The sequence below is a fragment of the Pipra filicauda genome, unplaced genomic scaffold, assembly GCF_003945595.2.
Source record: "Pipra filicauda isolate LSUMZ 115617 unplaced genomic scaffold, ASM394559v2 scaffold27_size4233163_pilon, whole genome shotgun sequence".
In the NCBI taxonomy this organism is placed as follows: Eukaryota; Metazoa; Chordata; class Aves; order Passeriformes; family Pipridae; genus Pipra; species Pipra filicauda.
Genome location: NW_024104398.1, coordinates 3,853,256 through 3,869,132, shown reverse-complemented (window position 1 = coordinate 3,869,132; position 15,877 = coordinate 3,853,256). Strand labels below are relative to the sequence as shown.

The window sequence follows — 15,877 nt, the reverse complement described above, 5'->3', positions numbered from 1 at the left end:
AAGTTCTCCATGAAGTGAAATAATTAGAAAGCAATAATTTCAGGGCATTCACAATATAATGTTTCCCTAATTTTTAATGTTGATACATTAAATATCTGAATTTTAAAAAGTTAGGGTTTTTTTTAAGTGAAAAGTTCAAGTGCTTCATTCCAAAAATGCAGGTATGGGATGTTTTGGCATAATCAGAAGAGTTTCCTCTTTTTTTCCCCTAAAAGAAATTATTGCAAATCCTGCCCAATTTCACAAAAATTTTCATTTTTGACAGAATCTTAAATTTCAAAAGAACGTAGCTGTATTGTGCTTTCTTCAGCCTGCTATGAGCCAATGGTGTATTTCCAAATATTAATATTAACTCATAAAACAAAACAACAGAAAATCAGATTTGGCTGTTACTTTTTCTTCTTCCTGTGATTTTTCTCTCCTTGCTTTTTGGCAGCAGCAGCAGCAGCGGTGAGATGCCTTTTGTTGTAGGGCCATGTGCAGGACACCCTTGGGTTTAGTACTGCTGGTTAGCCCAGTGGCTTGTTTGCACATGCAGTGCTATAGTGCTGATGGGAAAGCTGAGTGAGCTGTTTGTAGTTCACTGAAGATGAAGCAGATGTGGCCTTTTGGGAAGTGAGATGAGCATTTCTCTTCCTCCATTGTTGTGGTCATTAGCAAACCTTAGGATGAAATTCTTCCTTGGGGATGTAAAGTGGGACTTTGTTTCAGAGAAGGCAGAGGAAGAGAAACATGAGGTAGGATATGGTCCAGTGCTTCTACTGAAGATCACATATCTTATGGATGTCAGCTTCCTTACCTGCCTAGCACCTGTCTAGTGGCCAGCAGGAGCCGAGGTTTGCTATAGCCATCAGGGCTGCCTGCTTTGGCTCACCTCATGAGAAGTGCCTTCAGCAGGAAAACTGTAAAGTCCTGTGGCTCATCAGAGGCCGTATGACTCATCACAAGGACAACAGTAAAATAGCCACCCCAAAGCCAGGATCGCTGTCCTCCACAGCCATTCAGAGCGGTTGTTCTTGGTCATTTCCTTTGTTCGTTCATTTTCTCCTCTTTCTCAAGCTTTTATTTCACTTCCACATCAGAAGGATCAGGTTTGTGTTTTCCAGGTCTCTAAGGGCAGCATATGGGTTTTAGTATATATAAAACACTGCAAACTGGAAGAGCAGAATAAGGAAGTGTGAGGTGGTGATGAAAGCAACAAGGGCATATTTGCTAACAGGCACAGAACGTAAGAAGGCTGGAAGACTTCTTGAAACCTTGCTAAATAATAATATTATTACTATACATTGTGGAAGGAAATATCACTTAGGATTCATGATTCTTAAAGAGTTAATTACATTTCATGAGATTTTCCTTTGAAATATATTAGTAGTACTATGCCTCTCCATTCTACATGAAATGAAACGGTGCAAAACTTTCTCTAGGTATCACTGGAGTTCAAAGTAGCACCTAAAAATTCTTTCTTCATGCATTAACAAAAAAAAAAAACCAACCCAAATTGATGTAACTATCACATAATTAAAATTGTATTCTAGACCATTGATAAATAAAATCAAGAGAAAAACTACACATTGCTGGGAATCTACTGTTTCAAGTGGCAGTGATCATTCAAGTAAAACTGATCCCAGCAGAGCTCCACAACTTTCAAACCCTGAATAACTTGAGAAACATTAGATCCTGGTACTCCTGACTTTGCGACTGAGTGGCCTCAAAGCTATCAGAGACACTAGACCTCCCAACTGGTTCTGTGTACTATCTCTTCAATACGTCATTACTGAAAGAGAAGTTACATAGGAACTGAAATTCTAGTCACCCACTGCCTGCGGCACACACCGCTCGCAAATTTCAATTGCAAGACAGTGTATTCTTGGAACTTGAAAAAAGAACTAATAAATGCAGAGAAAGAATTGTTTAATTTAGGTCATTAGGTTCCTCAGAATATATAATAACATAAAATATTACAATACTCACAAGACACCCACACATTTCTGTGAATTCTTATATGTTCTATGCATTCCTGATGCATTCTTGTTAGCATTTGAACATTCCTGGGCTGTTGTACTTGCTGCCCTCAATTACTTCAACAAGGAATAGCTCTTTCTTGGCTCTGTTACCACTTCCACCTGCTGGAAAGGAGGGAAAAAATGTCACTGTACAAGTAAATGGTAGTTCTGAGATGTTTTCATTTACTGAAGGTTGGAAAACGTCAGAAATCTCTGCCTCTTGAAAGCACTAGTGAACACCGTTGTTGAAATTGTTATCCGATTTTGAGATATTTAAAATCCATATGCAAAAAGCTTATCCATTTTGAAACAGAGTTGATTGGTGCAGTGTCCACATGGTTGGAGTCAATAACTCCTGGATTATCCTCTTATTTCCATCTCTAGTTCACTGGTTGATCTTTCTGTTAGGTCTGAAAAAGCTTCTGTCCCAGTTTCCTTACTGGTAAAAGAGGCTAGACTGATAAACACTCCTCCAAGGCAGGTCACTGGGCTTTGTGGGATTCTCTGTTTGATGCTTGTAAGTGTAAATGAGTTCTGTGAATGTCAAAAGTTCTTACATTATAAAGTCATGACTTTACGTACAGTTCAGGAACTTTATACACAGATTCCAGGGCAGACATCATCCTGGGAAATAGAAGGGCTGTAAGAAAAACTGGAGCAAGGAGGAAAGAATGCTTGAATGGGAAAAGGAAACTACTTGTGGGGGAGACAGCACCATGAGAGTTTCTGCTATTAGCAGTCTTACCCAAAATAATCTTCTATGCTGTGATTCTAGCTAGAAACAGGTTGCAACTTCATATAAGCACTCACAGAATTGGGGCTTGAAGAAAACAGGAAATAACACACATTTTTGGGGGGGGGAAGATTTTAGCTGTTGGGAGCACTTCATGGTGCAGAAGACACAGTGGAGCATGGGAGAACCATAGGGTCCTGTGTGGGAGTCCTCCAAGAAAAAAATCCCCTTTACAGTCTGTTTTGTCTGAGTCATTCCTCTTTTGAATCATGAGGTTGATTACACTTGCCTTCGGCACTTTACTAACCCGTGATAAAGATGTAGCTTGAAATCCCCTCAGCACTTCCTCTGGCTTGTTTTGTTGAGCATATGGGGGTAGACAAAATCCTAACCGGCCCAAATATATTCTTTCTTGAGGAGTTAGACACCTACCCCCTCTAAAATTGAGAGGATGCTGCCAGACTGTGGCTGTCCCTTGTGAAGAAGGTGTCATTTTGCACAAGTCCTTCCCACCTTGGAAATGTAATGCCTAAAATAAAGACTGCTGCCTGGCCTACCTGTGAGGGGAAATGGAGCTGGAAGTGTAGAGACTGACAAAGTTACATGTGTTTTATCTGTTGTGATAAGCACAACTGTAGTGAACCAGCACCAACAGCCAAGTGTCTCGTTGCTGCTTTCCAGGTGCTCTAATCTCTGCTTGCTCATGGAACAGCCCTCCACATTTACCTGTGTTCACGGGGTAAAGAAGGGTGGAAATTCATAAAGCTGGAGTGTTCCCACAAATTTGATGTGGGAGAACTGCAGTTTCATTTTTTGCTGAAAATAAAGGTACATTTTGAAAACAGTCTCTTTAACAGTGAGATGTGCACAGTAGATGGAAATTTTTGATGATTTCAGTGGGAATTAGGCACCTCTTAATATTGCATTCATAAAACTGTAATCAGCTAAAACTGCATAGGATGTGCATTTAACCTTGGAAATTTCCCTTTATATATATCACCTGAGGAAAGGATTAATCTTGAATTTGAGACATGTGTCTCTCTCATCTGTAACCATGAGGATAATGTTTAATATCCAAGGAGGAATTGAATATCTTGCCATTTTAAATAAAGAATTATAAAATGTTCTAACAAATATCTTCTGCTTTGCTAAAAGAAAATGTGGTTCTTATGGAACAGAAGTGAAATAAAACCAGATCAAGAATAAGGATTTCAGATGTGGCAGAGAGCAGAGCATGCAAATACCCTAGGATATGACAAGAGAGCTGCATGATCATATAGCGGTAAATTCATGGTGATGACAGCTCTAGTTCAGGTTGTTAAACAATCTCCAGTGGAAATTTGGTTTCTTCCTCTCACAGCTTTTTCCTTCTTCCTCTTTCAGGTAAAATTTTTCAAGTCTTTGTTTGAAATCTTACATTCAAATGAAATTAAGAGCAAAAATGAAATGGGGAAAAATAGGCATGTATCTATTGTTCTGCAACATTGGCATCTGTGCATTTGTCATGAGTGGAAGGGATTTAAAAATCCAGTGCACCTAACCCCACAGACTGTCCTGGTCCTCTGATATTTTAGGCTGTGTCTCAGATCAGGATCTATATCTTAAAGAGGAAGTTTTAGGCCAGGGAAACAGGTACTCTCCTACAATTGCATAATTTTCTGCTCTGCACCATGGTCATCCCAAAATCCTCAGATGTGAAAGACCACAAGCAGGACCTTCTATCAGGAGCTGATACTCATCCTTTGGCTTATTATACATATAAAACATATGATCTTGTTGGAAAAATCTGTCACAGAGATGGACCTGAACTACGGGTTATATTAAATATAGAAACAGAATGCACAGCAGTCCTGCAGCTCTGCTCCTGAGATTTCGCTGAAAATCTGCTCTGAGCTCAGCACCATGGGAGTTGTCAATAAATCTGATTCAGTTGTTTGATTGTTCAGGAGTCAAGAGGGTCCCAGCAAAGCTTTTCTACGTTTCTGCAACAGATTTCCTAAACTCCTCTTCAGTGTGTATGGTTCTGGTCTATTTGCAGAAGCTCCTAATTAGATCAATATCAATGACAGTTTTAGGGGGCATGAGACAAATTCATTTTCTATATAGGATCCAATGAGAATATTATGAAATGCTGAAAATATTCATGTACATGATTGGACAAGGATGCTTGATCTTATTAGACCTTCTGATTTGGTAGATTTTTGTACAGTTTGGGAGAGAGGAATAAAAACATTATCTTGTTTAAGGGCTTTTCTGCTCTGCATAACTTTTATATTTTGATGGCCTTTGTCATTTATGTTGCATGACTTTAATTCTCAGGCTTATTGTGTTTCTGATATTTGTTTCCAAGTGTCATTTTAAGACTATACCAGATGTTTTCCTTTCAATAAGGTTATCTCTTAGTTCTTCTTTTTTGGCCATCTCTAGACAGAAAAAGCCTAATATATTACTCTGCTCTCTCTCATTTAATTTGTGACTTTTTTTGTGGCTTGGTTACTATACTGAGACATGCAAACGTGTATATGAACTTGACATCAGATGCTAACACAACTTAGGTGTTCCTGATTGATAGATTAACTTGTTTGATGTGTTGTTTTTGTTTTATTTGTTCCTTTTTTTTTCTGCTGAAGATCACCATAAGTTTGATGTATTCAAAATGCAGCAAATGTTAGTAAAAGGAGGTAAAATAGCCAATGAATGTACCTTATTAAGTGAGCTCTGCTTTACTCTTTTCCTGTCACAAGAATTTAAGCTAAATTCACTTCTTCATGATAGTTTCAGTGCTTTCTATGTTACATATGAATAAAGTTAATTTGATCACAGAGTTAAGTCCAGTGTCCATTATGTGTTCAAATATCTTTGAGACCCTTGAAGCTAAAGTGAATTCTTATGGATAGGTAGTTGTATGGTATTACCATATTCTCATGGCAGGAACAAGCAAACATCATTCACCCCCCAAAAAACAAGGTCCAATTCCTTCTCAGATTTTAAGATGGCCAGAAAATAAAATATATTTTAAAAAAAGGAAAAAAAAAATAAAGCACGTGGTAAAAGCTGGAATTAAGTGCCTTGTCAGCATTTTAAAATTCAGTTAAATACCTCTTTGTGTTTTGGGGTTTGTTGTTCTTTTTTTTAGAGTTTATACAGTGCAGAGAAAAATTTAAGAACATGACAGTCTCAGGAACCCTTGTCCTTCCATTGCAATAGTGTAACTACCCTCTGGCAACCACAGCATTGCATACCTGTATGAAGAACACGAGGAAAATATTTAATGTATTTTTAGACACCTTTTAATGCTACTCCATAATTAAAGTAATTTGTAGCATGTATTAAATATTATTACATTGGTTTTGTGTTCTGATTTTTAATGACTTTTGAAAAGAACCACTAATAACAGAAAAATAACACCATGTTAATTAACAGCATCAATTCAGAGTGAAGTTAATGGCACTGTTCGCATTACTAATGTAAGCAGAATTTGGCCCTTAGGAAGTCATTTCACATGGCAGTTAAATGTTTGTCTCTGAAGTACCAATGCCAGGTTCTTGTAGATGACTGAAAGATTCAACTACAGTTGGAGAATGTTTCTGCCCTCTCAAAACCATGGAAAGGAGGTTGCAGCAGTGACCTTGAGGGAGGAAAACCGAGGCAGAACAGAAAGACCAGGAAAGGGAGACTAGCCCCCAGGCAGCAATCAAGCAAATGAATGAGACTTGAAGGATAAGGAAGAGTCAAACCTAGACAAAATCTAGGGCTGAATGTTACAGCAGAGACCAAAGCCCAGGTTAAGCCACCATTCCTCACATCTCTACTCTCCAATTAACACCAGTTCAAAATGAAGACAATAATGAAGTTGATTTTCCTAAGTGATGCTTTCTCTTTGCATACAAAGCTCTCTGGCCTGCATTTTAGTGTACTTCACAGTTTTACCCACATTCTCAATTCACTCTTTCAGCCTGTGATCCTAAGTGAGGGCTTCTTCAAAACAGACCTTCAAAAACAAGAGCAATTATCACCTCACCTGCTTCCTTTTGTTACTGAAAAAATTGGCTCTATCCATTCATTATTGAGCTCCACTGTAATTGGTAACAGGGGATAAAGGGAGAGAAAGAATTATTTGATTTATACTAGGAAGATATTTTAGAGTACTGTTTCTAAAACATGGAATGAATATTATTTTCAGTGTTCTTATGGTGTTCTCAGTGTCCTCATTGGTATATTAGATCTATAAAATCACAAGCCCAAAGGAATTATAAAAAAAACAACCAAACAAAAAAAAATACAAAAAATCCACCCAACTATGTTCTTTAAAATGATTTTTCTTCTTTCTCCTTATTATATACTTTCTACATTGTGCAACACTTTAAATTCTGAATCCCAAATGGATATTCCCAGCTTGCAAACAATCTTTATTGAAGGAAATGTGATACTTTTTTGAATATTATCTAGCTAAGGATTTTGAAGTCTTTTGGTAACACTAATTAAATAATTCTCTCAACAACTCACTCGAGATACTATTATCAGTCCCACCTTTTAGTGGAGTAAATTGGGCCTGCCTTGTCCAACCTCAGATATCAAGCCAGTGAAAGCAATGAGCAAAGAATAATGCCAGACTTCTTCATGCTTTTCAACACTTCAACTTCCAACCATTCTTTTGTCACTGTGCCATACAACATTCCTCTGGCCAAGAGTGCCTTAGGGGAACTTTGTCTTTAATACACTGGAAATTCAAAAAAACTACTGCAATTTGGACACAAATGTTTTGAGGCCAATGCATGAACATTTTTAATAAAATTTCAATTTCACAAAAAATTGTCCATCAAGTTCTCCTTCAGTAAGAGATGAAAGAATTCTTGATAAACTGCCTGTTTCCTTTTTTTTTCCTCAATGCCTTGTGACAGAAACTGTTTGGGGGCACCCCTAGAGGTGATGGACACCTTTGGCCAATCACAAGCAGTGGCAATCTTTACCTTTAAGATGAGTGGCTGGCTACATTCCTGAGCCATGGGTGTCCCAGCAAGTGTTTGTCAGCTGTAGGTTTTCAGAAACTGCCAGTAATAGTTAAATTTCCTCACTCCAGCCTATGTGAAACCACTGAGGATCAGTGGACCAGATGAAACAGGTCTGTGGACCCCTCAGGTAGAATAAGATGTTTATTTAGTTAATTGCTTGAGAACTTTTTTCCAAAGGTATGTAGTATGTAGCCACTCTCTGCCCACCCTGTAGCGCTGCAGGGGGTTGTTGTGGCCAAAGTGCAGGACCCGGCACTTGGCCTTGTTGAACCTCATCCCATTAGAATCAGCCCAAGGAAAGATGCTTCCTACTTATAAAAACTCAAACAAATAAAACCCCAAACAATCCCCCACAACAAACAAACAAACACAACAACAACAACAAAACCACTAAAAAAACCCACAAAGAATAACAAGAGCTTTTATAGGCATGTTAACCACAAAATGAAAGTCAGGAAGGTATACCCCCCGACGGAATGATGGAAAACTGGTAAAAATGGATGAGAAGAAGGCTGAAGTACTCAACAACATTTTTGCCTGTCTTCAATGCCAACCTCTTTTCCCACACCTCGGGGGAACTACCGACCTGTGAGCCTCACCTCTGTACCTGAGAAGATCATGGAACTGATCCTCCTAGAAGCTATGTTAAAGCACATGGAGGACAGGAAGGTGATTCAGGACAACCAGCATGGCTTTGACAAGGGCAAATCCTGCTTGACCAACCTAGTGGTCTTCTATGATGGAATGCTACATTAGTGGACAAGAGAAGGCTTAAAGATGTCATTTATCTGGACTTCTGTAAAGCCTTTGACATGGTCCCCTGTAACATGCTTCTCTCTAAACTAGAGAGAGATGGATTTGATGGGTGGATTGTTAGAGGGATAAGAAAGTGGCTGGACAGCCTCATCCAGAGGGTAGTGGTCAATGGCTCAGAGTCCTGCTGGATATCAGTGAAAAGTGGTGTCCCTCAGGAGTCAGTATTGTAAGTACTGTTTAATATCATTATTATTGACATAGTTGATGGGATTGAGTGTAACCTCAGCAAATTTGCAGATAACACTAACTGAGTGGTGTGGTTGACCCACCCGAAGGACAGGATGTCATCCAGAGGGACCTGGACAAGCTCGAGGAGTGGGTCTATAGGCATTTCATAAGGTATAACAAGACCACATGCAAGGTGCTGCACCTGGGTGAGGGCAAACCCATTATCAATACGGGCTGGGGGATGAACAGATTGAGAGCAGCCCCACCAAGGAGGACTTGCTCGTACTGGTGGGTGAGAGGCTGGACATGAGCCAGCAAAGTGCCCTTGCAGCCCAGAAAGCCAATTGCATCCTGGGCTGCGTCAAAAGCAGACTGGGCAGCAGGATGAGGGAGGGGATTCTGTCCCTCTGCTCTGCTGTGGTGAGACCCCACCTGGAGTGCTGCATCCAGCTCTGTGGTCCCCAGTGCAGGAAGAACATAGATCTGTTAGAACAAGTCCAGAGGAGAGACACCAAGGTGATTAGATGGATGGAGCACCTCTCCTATGAGGAAAGGCTGAGAGAATTTGGATTGTTCAGCCCAGAGAAGAGAAGGCTTTGGGGTGACTTAATTGTGGCCTTTCAGTACCTGAAGGGAGCCTATAAGAAAGATGGAGAGAGACAATTTACAAAACCATGTAGTGACAGGACAAGGAGGAATGGTTTCAAACTGAGAGTTGGTTTAAATTAGATATAAGAAAGAAATTATTTGCTGTGAGGATGGTGAGGCACTGGGACAGGTTGCCCAGAGAGGTTGTGGATGCCCCATGACAAATGGGATGGGGAGGGTTCAAGGCTAAGTTGAATGGGACTATGGCCAACCTGATCTAGAGAAAGGTGTCCCTGCCTGTGGCAGGGGTGTTGAAACCATCTTTAGGGTCCCTTCAAATCCAAGCCATTCTATGATTCTATGATACTTTTTACAACTTTTGGATTCCAATGGAATGGACAGTGAAGCAAAACAGGAAGAGACACTAGTTCAGGTTTTGCAAGAACAAAGTATACAGGACGCTGGATCCTCAGCTGCATCCATTCTAACTAGAATGCTTGCACACTTTCCCAGAAATCTGAATGGGAACACTGTAGCTCAACCTCCCTCAAACAAAATGCTCCTCAGCAAAATGTCCATGGATCACTGCTTTGTCTCCTGGCTTCGTCTCAGTTTTGCCGCTTTATATTTTATTTTTCTCTTAATGAACCAAATTCTTGAATCCGGAAGTAACTATACACTCTACCCATCTTTCCCCCTAGAGGCTGAGAATAAGGATGGGTCCACCAACTATAGTGAAGACTACATGAGATATATGGGAGTTAAACTGTTCCTGTCTAAACCCCTCCAGTGTGCTACTAGCCTGCAGAGAAAAAAAGAGAGAGGCAGAGACTGTTAAATTTTTCCAGTAATCTGATGAGAAGAGAGAGAGACAGGCAGAGAGAGTTCACTTGGTTAATTTTCTAGCCAGCAGCTACAACAATGCTTCTATTAGGAGATATGAAAAGAGACAAAGAGATATAATAGCTATAGATTGGCTTTGTTGGCCAGAAGTTCTAACTGTGCTGGAGGGATAAGGAGGTACAGAGGCATGCTCTCAAGGGATATTTTTTTACTTTAATATCATCATTTTGGTGCATCTCTAGCTGCACATTCACTTAACACTGACTGAAAATAAAGGTTTTAGCATATCACACTGCCTGACCAGATAGCTGAAATGAAAGCTGGAAAAAAATGCATTGACCTTGTCTTATTCTCCTTTGCACTGACTTCGGGAGACTCAGACTCAAATTTTGTTGGTCTAATGTTTTGGGTAGAAACCTTTCGTCAACAGATACATTTGTTTCATCTTATCTTTACTCTGCTTTTCCCCCTTATTAGAGAAGATGGGAATGTGCCGTCTTTCTTCATAGTCTGCCCAGTCCACTGTTGTTAGACTATTTCTCGAGCTTATTTATCAAATCCCTTGCCCAAACCTTTCTTCTTGTCCTACTTCATTCCAAACAAGAAACTACACATCACTTGTCTCTTTCTCTTTCATTCATCCTTAAGCTGAAGCAGTACATTCTCCCAAAGCACAAACATTTGAGAGTTACACATTTTCACATTTCTCATCCCCGTTAAAGCCAAGATCATTTTTTTTCCCCTTTACCGCCTCCCTCTTCTTCTGCTGACTGCTTGCCTGGATAAAAATAAAAATGCCTTAAGCAAATCCTTTTGTAACCTTATATATTGGGATGGTTAGACCAGAGCTCCTAACATGAGAGAACACATTTCCAGGAATGGGTGTGTGCCTGAGAGCAAGAAACTAGACAGGACTGGGCATCCTGCAAACAGTCCTGGTTTTGTGAGCTAGCTAACCCCCATTTTTATTTTCATGAGGGTCTGACCTTCGGAGGAGAATCTCTTACAAATTTATGTGACACCCAATAACTATTGTCCCAGAGATATTTTTCCTTCCTGTAGACATGTACATAGGTGAGTTATAAATGAAAAATGGAGAGATACAAATAAAAAGGGATGTATATGTATACATCTATTTCTGCAATTTTCATGATTTTATGCAAGTCAGAATTTACCCATTCCTCAGTTTATCCAGCTATAAAGTTACTGAAGCCTACAGTATTATAATAAGAGTGAGACTATGCTAATTAGATAAGTATGCCAAATACAGTGGTCATCTAGGACTCCATTGCTATGCTGCACAACTCAGAGAACTTCACTGTTACAGCCACTACAAAATTTAAATCTTACTAGATTCAGGTTCCAAATGTTGTGCTTTCTCAGGGTTAGGTCCACAGAGGGATTTGGGGCAAATCAATCCAAATTTTAAACATTGCAAAGATCTTTAACATCTCACTCATCTGCTGCCAAAGTCTGAGTCTTTAATTATATACACAGTATTTAACTTCTTCACTAAGAGCAATTGAAAACTTCATCCAGCATGCCAGATAACCAAGTGATTTGGGCAATGTTTTTGGATGTGGAAAAAAAAAGACCTAAAGGAAAAAAAAGACTTCAGTCCCTGCTGCAGATCAAAGAAGTTAAAAATTTTAAAACTGCTCCCTGACTTTTTGGAAAGCAGTCTGAAAGCAAGGGCTTGGGTTGAAGGTGTATTTCTTTCTATACGACTCCTCACAAGGACAGCCTAACCCAGAGCTAGGTACCCAGGTCCACTGTGATTGGGAATCCCAGGAGACCCCTGGTCCCTGAGAGAAGAAATCAGCTTCTTGTCTGGTATGTGCTTTATGAGATGCCTAAAGCATCCTGGTTTTCAAGGATTCATCTCTATGTTCCTCACTCCTTGCTATTCACATGTTGCCTGCAACACTTGGGACTGTGAATTTCACTAAGCTGCCAGGCACCTAAAAATTGTATGTTGCATGACCTAGGTCCTTTTATAGATCTAGCCCCCACTTCACTACATATTCCCATGTTCAGACTAAGCTCATCCGCACGTACCTGGGCTCACTGCTAACAGCCTATGACATACAGCTGAGGTCATTCTAATTCCCTCTAGTACAAGGTAAGGGATACAGATGCAGGAGGTAGTTCATTATGGTATTATAATCATGCCCTGCTTATACCCCAAAGTCATTCACTTCCATTAAAGGCCAGGAGAGCGACTGTGAACTGAATCCCAAAATGAGTAAGTAGCACTGTTTGGAAAGGAGGTCGATGAGGTCATGGTGGTATTCATGGTGATGGCAGCGCTCATGAATTCACCTATTATTTTTTATTTCATTGCCTTCCCAGAAATCTTTTGGAGCTTTAAATAATTACAACCTGTGACACTATTTGTTTAGGATTTTGTTTCATTAACCAACACACATTCCTACTCATTCCTCATTTTTCCTAAATTCAAATATTTGGTATTACATACAGGCTAAGCAGCTGGGCTAAGTGAAATTAGCAAAACAAGTGGATCTAAGGGAATGTCAGTTTTCAGATATCTTTTTGTACTGTTAATGTAGTAATGATTGCACGGATTGTTCAATAAAATCATTAGTATTTTCTTCTTTAACTCTGGAAAAGACATATATATGAGTCCTGAAGGATATTGCCTGCAAGCTATCGAAGCAGAAGACAATCACATGGACAAGGAAATACTAGAGGTATTTTGATACTTACTTGTTTTTTATGTGAATGAAAACTGCACAGAAGCTTTGCAGGATATCTGGGTCAGAGGCAATCCTAGTGGCTGTGTGCACCAATATATACTCCCATTTGTTCCTAAGTTGAGGACTGAGAAGTCACACATCAGGTGGACTAATCAGTCACACTTTAGGTCATCAAGTGTGCCTCCAAGAGCCACCAAAGAAACAGCATAGTAAATCCAAACAGCCCTTACTCATCTGTTTAGGTTCAGTTCAGGCTACATAATCAGGATATAAATTTGGGTAGATCTGAATTCTTTCATGAACTGCCTGTTAAGGCCTAAAGAAGAAAAGCAAACTGACCTTAAAATCAGATTTTCTTCCTTTGGTGTGAAAGAGAAAAAAAAAGGAGAATTTTCTAAAAAAAAAGGAGATATCTTTGTAAAGACTGTCTAACTTTTTATCCTTATTGATTCTTTCTTCATGAGATGTTCAGTAAAAGAGAAGAGGAGTAAAGCAAATGAAGCCATTGAAATTACTATCAACAGTTATATTGAAAATAGGAAAGTTAAAATCAAATACGTCACTTCTCTCTTGGCAAGACACACATTTTTTTAGTCACAAATCCATTTCAAATACCTTAATAGTTGCAATTCAGCATTTCCCCAAGAAAAGCTAGAAGGCCAATTCCTAGGCATGGAGGCCATAAGAACATTGTACTGTTTAGCTATCTCAGATCTGTACATAAAGAGACAACAACATTCACGATCAAAAAAACTCAGAGTGACACATAGGATCTGTTTAGGGGCACTACAGGGCAACATTGTTAAATGATGTAATGTGCAAGGTGAAAAGGAACCTTATCCAGGGACACAACAGAAGGAGACTTAGCAGAGAGAGAGTTTCAAAGATTGATCTGGCCAATATTGATCAGATTCAGCGACCAACAGTCAGAAGAAATCCTTTTGCAGATTATAGTTGGCACTGCAGTCAAGCCTTGTGGTTAGTGTACTTATTTTATACAGCATTTAATGTTTGTGGCTGTAAGTGGTCAAGACCTCAATTTTATGTCTGGTGGAACCTTGTACAACACAATGTCCTAGTACCATGCCTGGGCACTTGTTCAGTACCATCTGTTAAACAGAAGTGTTCCCTGACAGCCTGCCATTTAACTATCAGACTAGTCCAACACTGCTTAACTCATGAGTGCTGACAAGATCACAGTACGAACTGATATCATTAATTTATTATTACTAATATTATTGGTTTTATTATTAGTCTATCACTTCATTCCCAATCACAGATAGAGCCCCATTTTGCTGGGTACTATAGAAACATTACATAAAATAATGTCCATAACTCAAGGGCATTACAATTGAAATAAGTAGAAATTAGATAGGCCTTGAAAAGACTCTAATTACTGCCAGGAAAAATGATGTGGTACTTGTTTGCTACTAAAACGTCAGCATTTGCCAACAATAAACTCACTGTATTATTCAACAGGATCCTACACAGTTAGAGTATGAAATTATCAGGGTTACTGTAATTTGGGGAAGCAGGTCTTGTTCTACCATCCAACTATTTCTGTTCCCCACATGCATCCCCATTCTTTGCTCATTCGACCCAAGCTATTTGAATTAATGGTCCAAACACTAGATATAGCAAGGATGGTACTCATCAGGGCAAATTCACAAACTCTAAGGAACAAAACAAGATCTGGGCCAGTGTGCTTCTTCTCATTTTAAATCAAAACAAATCACAAAATGCTCCAACTTGACTTTTTAAGAAAGTAATTCTGGATCATGCAGTGATATAAGTCAGAAAGTCAAACATGCCACCAGCCTATTACAGCATAAGTAATAAGAAGAGCAAGTCAAAACAGAAACAAAAATGGAGCCCTTGTGTATGGTTTGATTCTTCAGGTTTTTTTGTAGACTTTTTTTTTTTTTTTTTGGTTTTATCCTTGCTTTGGGACACACACAAGCAGTTTAGCATTCTGAAATCTGTTTTGCTGAAAATAGAGACAGGAAAAGGGAAACTTACATCTTTAATTACTATCCTATTGTTGGTAGAATTTATAAATTATGATATTGTTACCTGAGGGCTTGCTGACAGACTGCATCGTTTCTCCTCAGTCTGGCTCTAATCCCAGCTTCTATTTTTTCTTTCAAATCCTGGAATGCAGACAAAAAAAGGGTTTCCCTTCAATAAACCAACTGTCTGAACCCAGATTACTGTTCTGTGTCACATAAAGGATCTAACATTAATCTCCTCAGCTTTTAAACAACAATATAAAATATCTACAGTACTTCCTAGTCTCTTCTCCAGCTAATGGAGTTTATTTCATACAACGATCCTTATAAAATCAGAGTAGGGTTCAGACTGGGATTGAAACAATTGATTTGCCTGGATATTGTACCCACCATTGGTTAGCTCTTTAAACCCTAGTCAGTAATTAGCAACGGTTTGCCTGCCCAGCACTTAGATGGAAAATTAAAGACCAGTTATTTATTACTTGAGAAATGCATTGAAAAACCTACTTGTCATACCTTCCAATGCCAGTGCTTTGAGGAAAGCAAAAGGACCTAATAAACATGAATGAATGGAAATATTGTCAGGAAAAAGAAATTGTTTTTCAGTGGCGGGTAGATAAGTAAAAAGAAGCCATTGTTGAGGGAATCTCCTTCCAGTTCGTTATTCGGCATCCTGTGCAGTCATCTATCTGCATCACAGTGGAATAAATTCCTCCCCAAAATGCAGTTGCCAGCACCCTGGATATCCCACAGGAATCACCAGCTGAAGGAGTGTGCAGGATATGCAACTGTGGCTCCACTGTCAGAGGAGCATCATGAGACTTCCAGAAGTTGACAGGAGATGCTTCACTTCAGCTTGGGCAGTGATTGTGTCCATCTGCAAACTATAAGCAGTATTGATTTTGGTTAGACAAATGTATAAACCACATGTGCTTAAAGGTGTTCACACCTTTCACTCAGCAAACAACTCACTCACTCGAACTGAGTA

At 39.3% G+C, this 15,877-nt stretch overlaps 1 long non-coding RNA gene across 1 annotated transcript; it reads right to left on the bottom strand.

The window, feature by feature from the left end:
• Positions 1-1,091: 1,091 nt before the first annotated feature.
• LOC120323524 lies at positions 1,092-15,624 on the bottom strand. The gene is made up of 4 exons (XR_005564048.1): positions 15,406-15,624; positions 14,954-15,030; positions 1,972-2,126; positions 1,092-1,154 (listed from the first exon to the last, which is right to left on the bottom strand). It is a non-coding gene; the product is annotated as an uncharacterized LOC120323524 (long non-coding RNA).
• Positions 15,625-15,877: the final 253 nt, after the last annotated feature.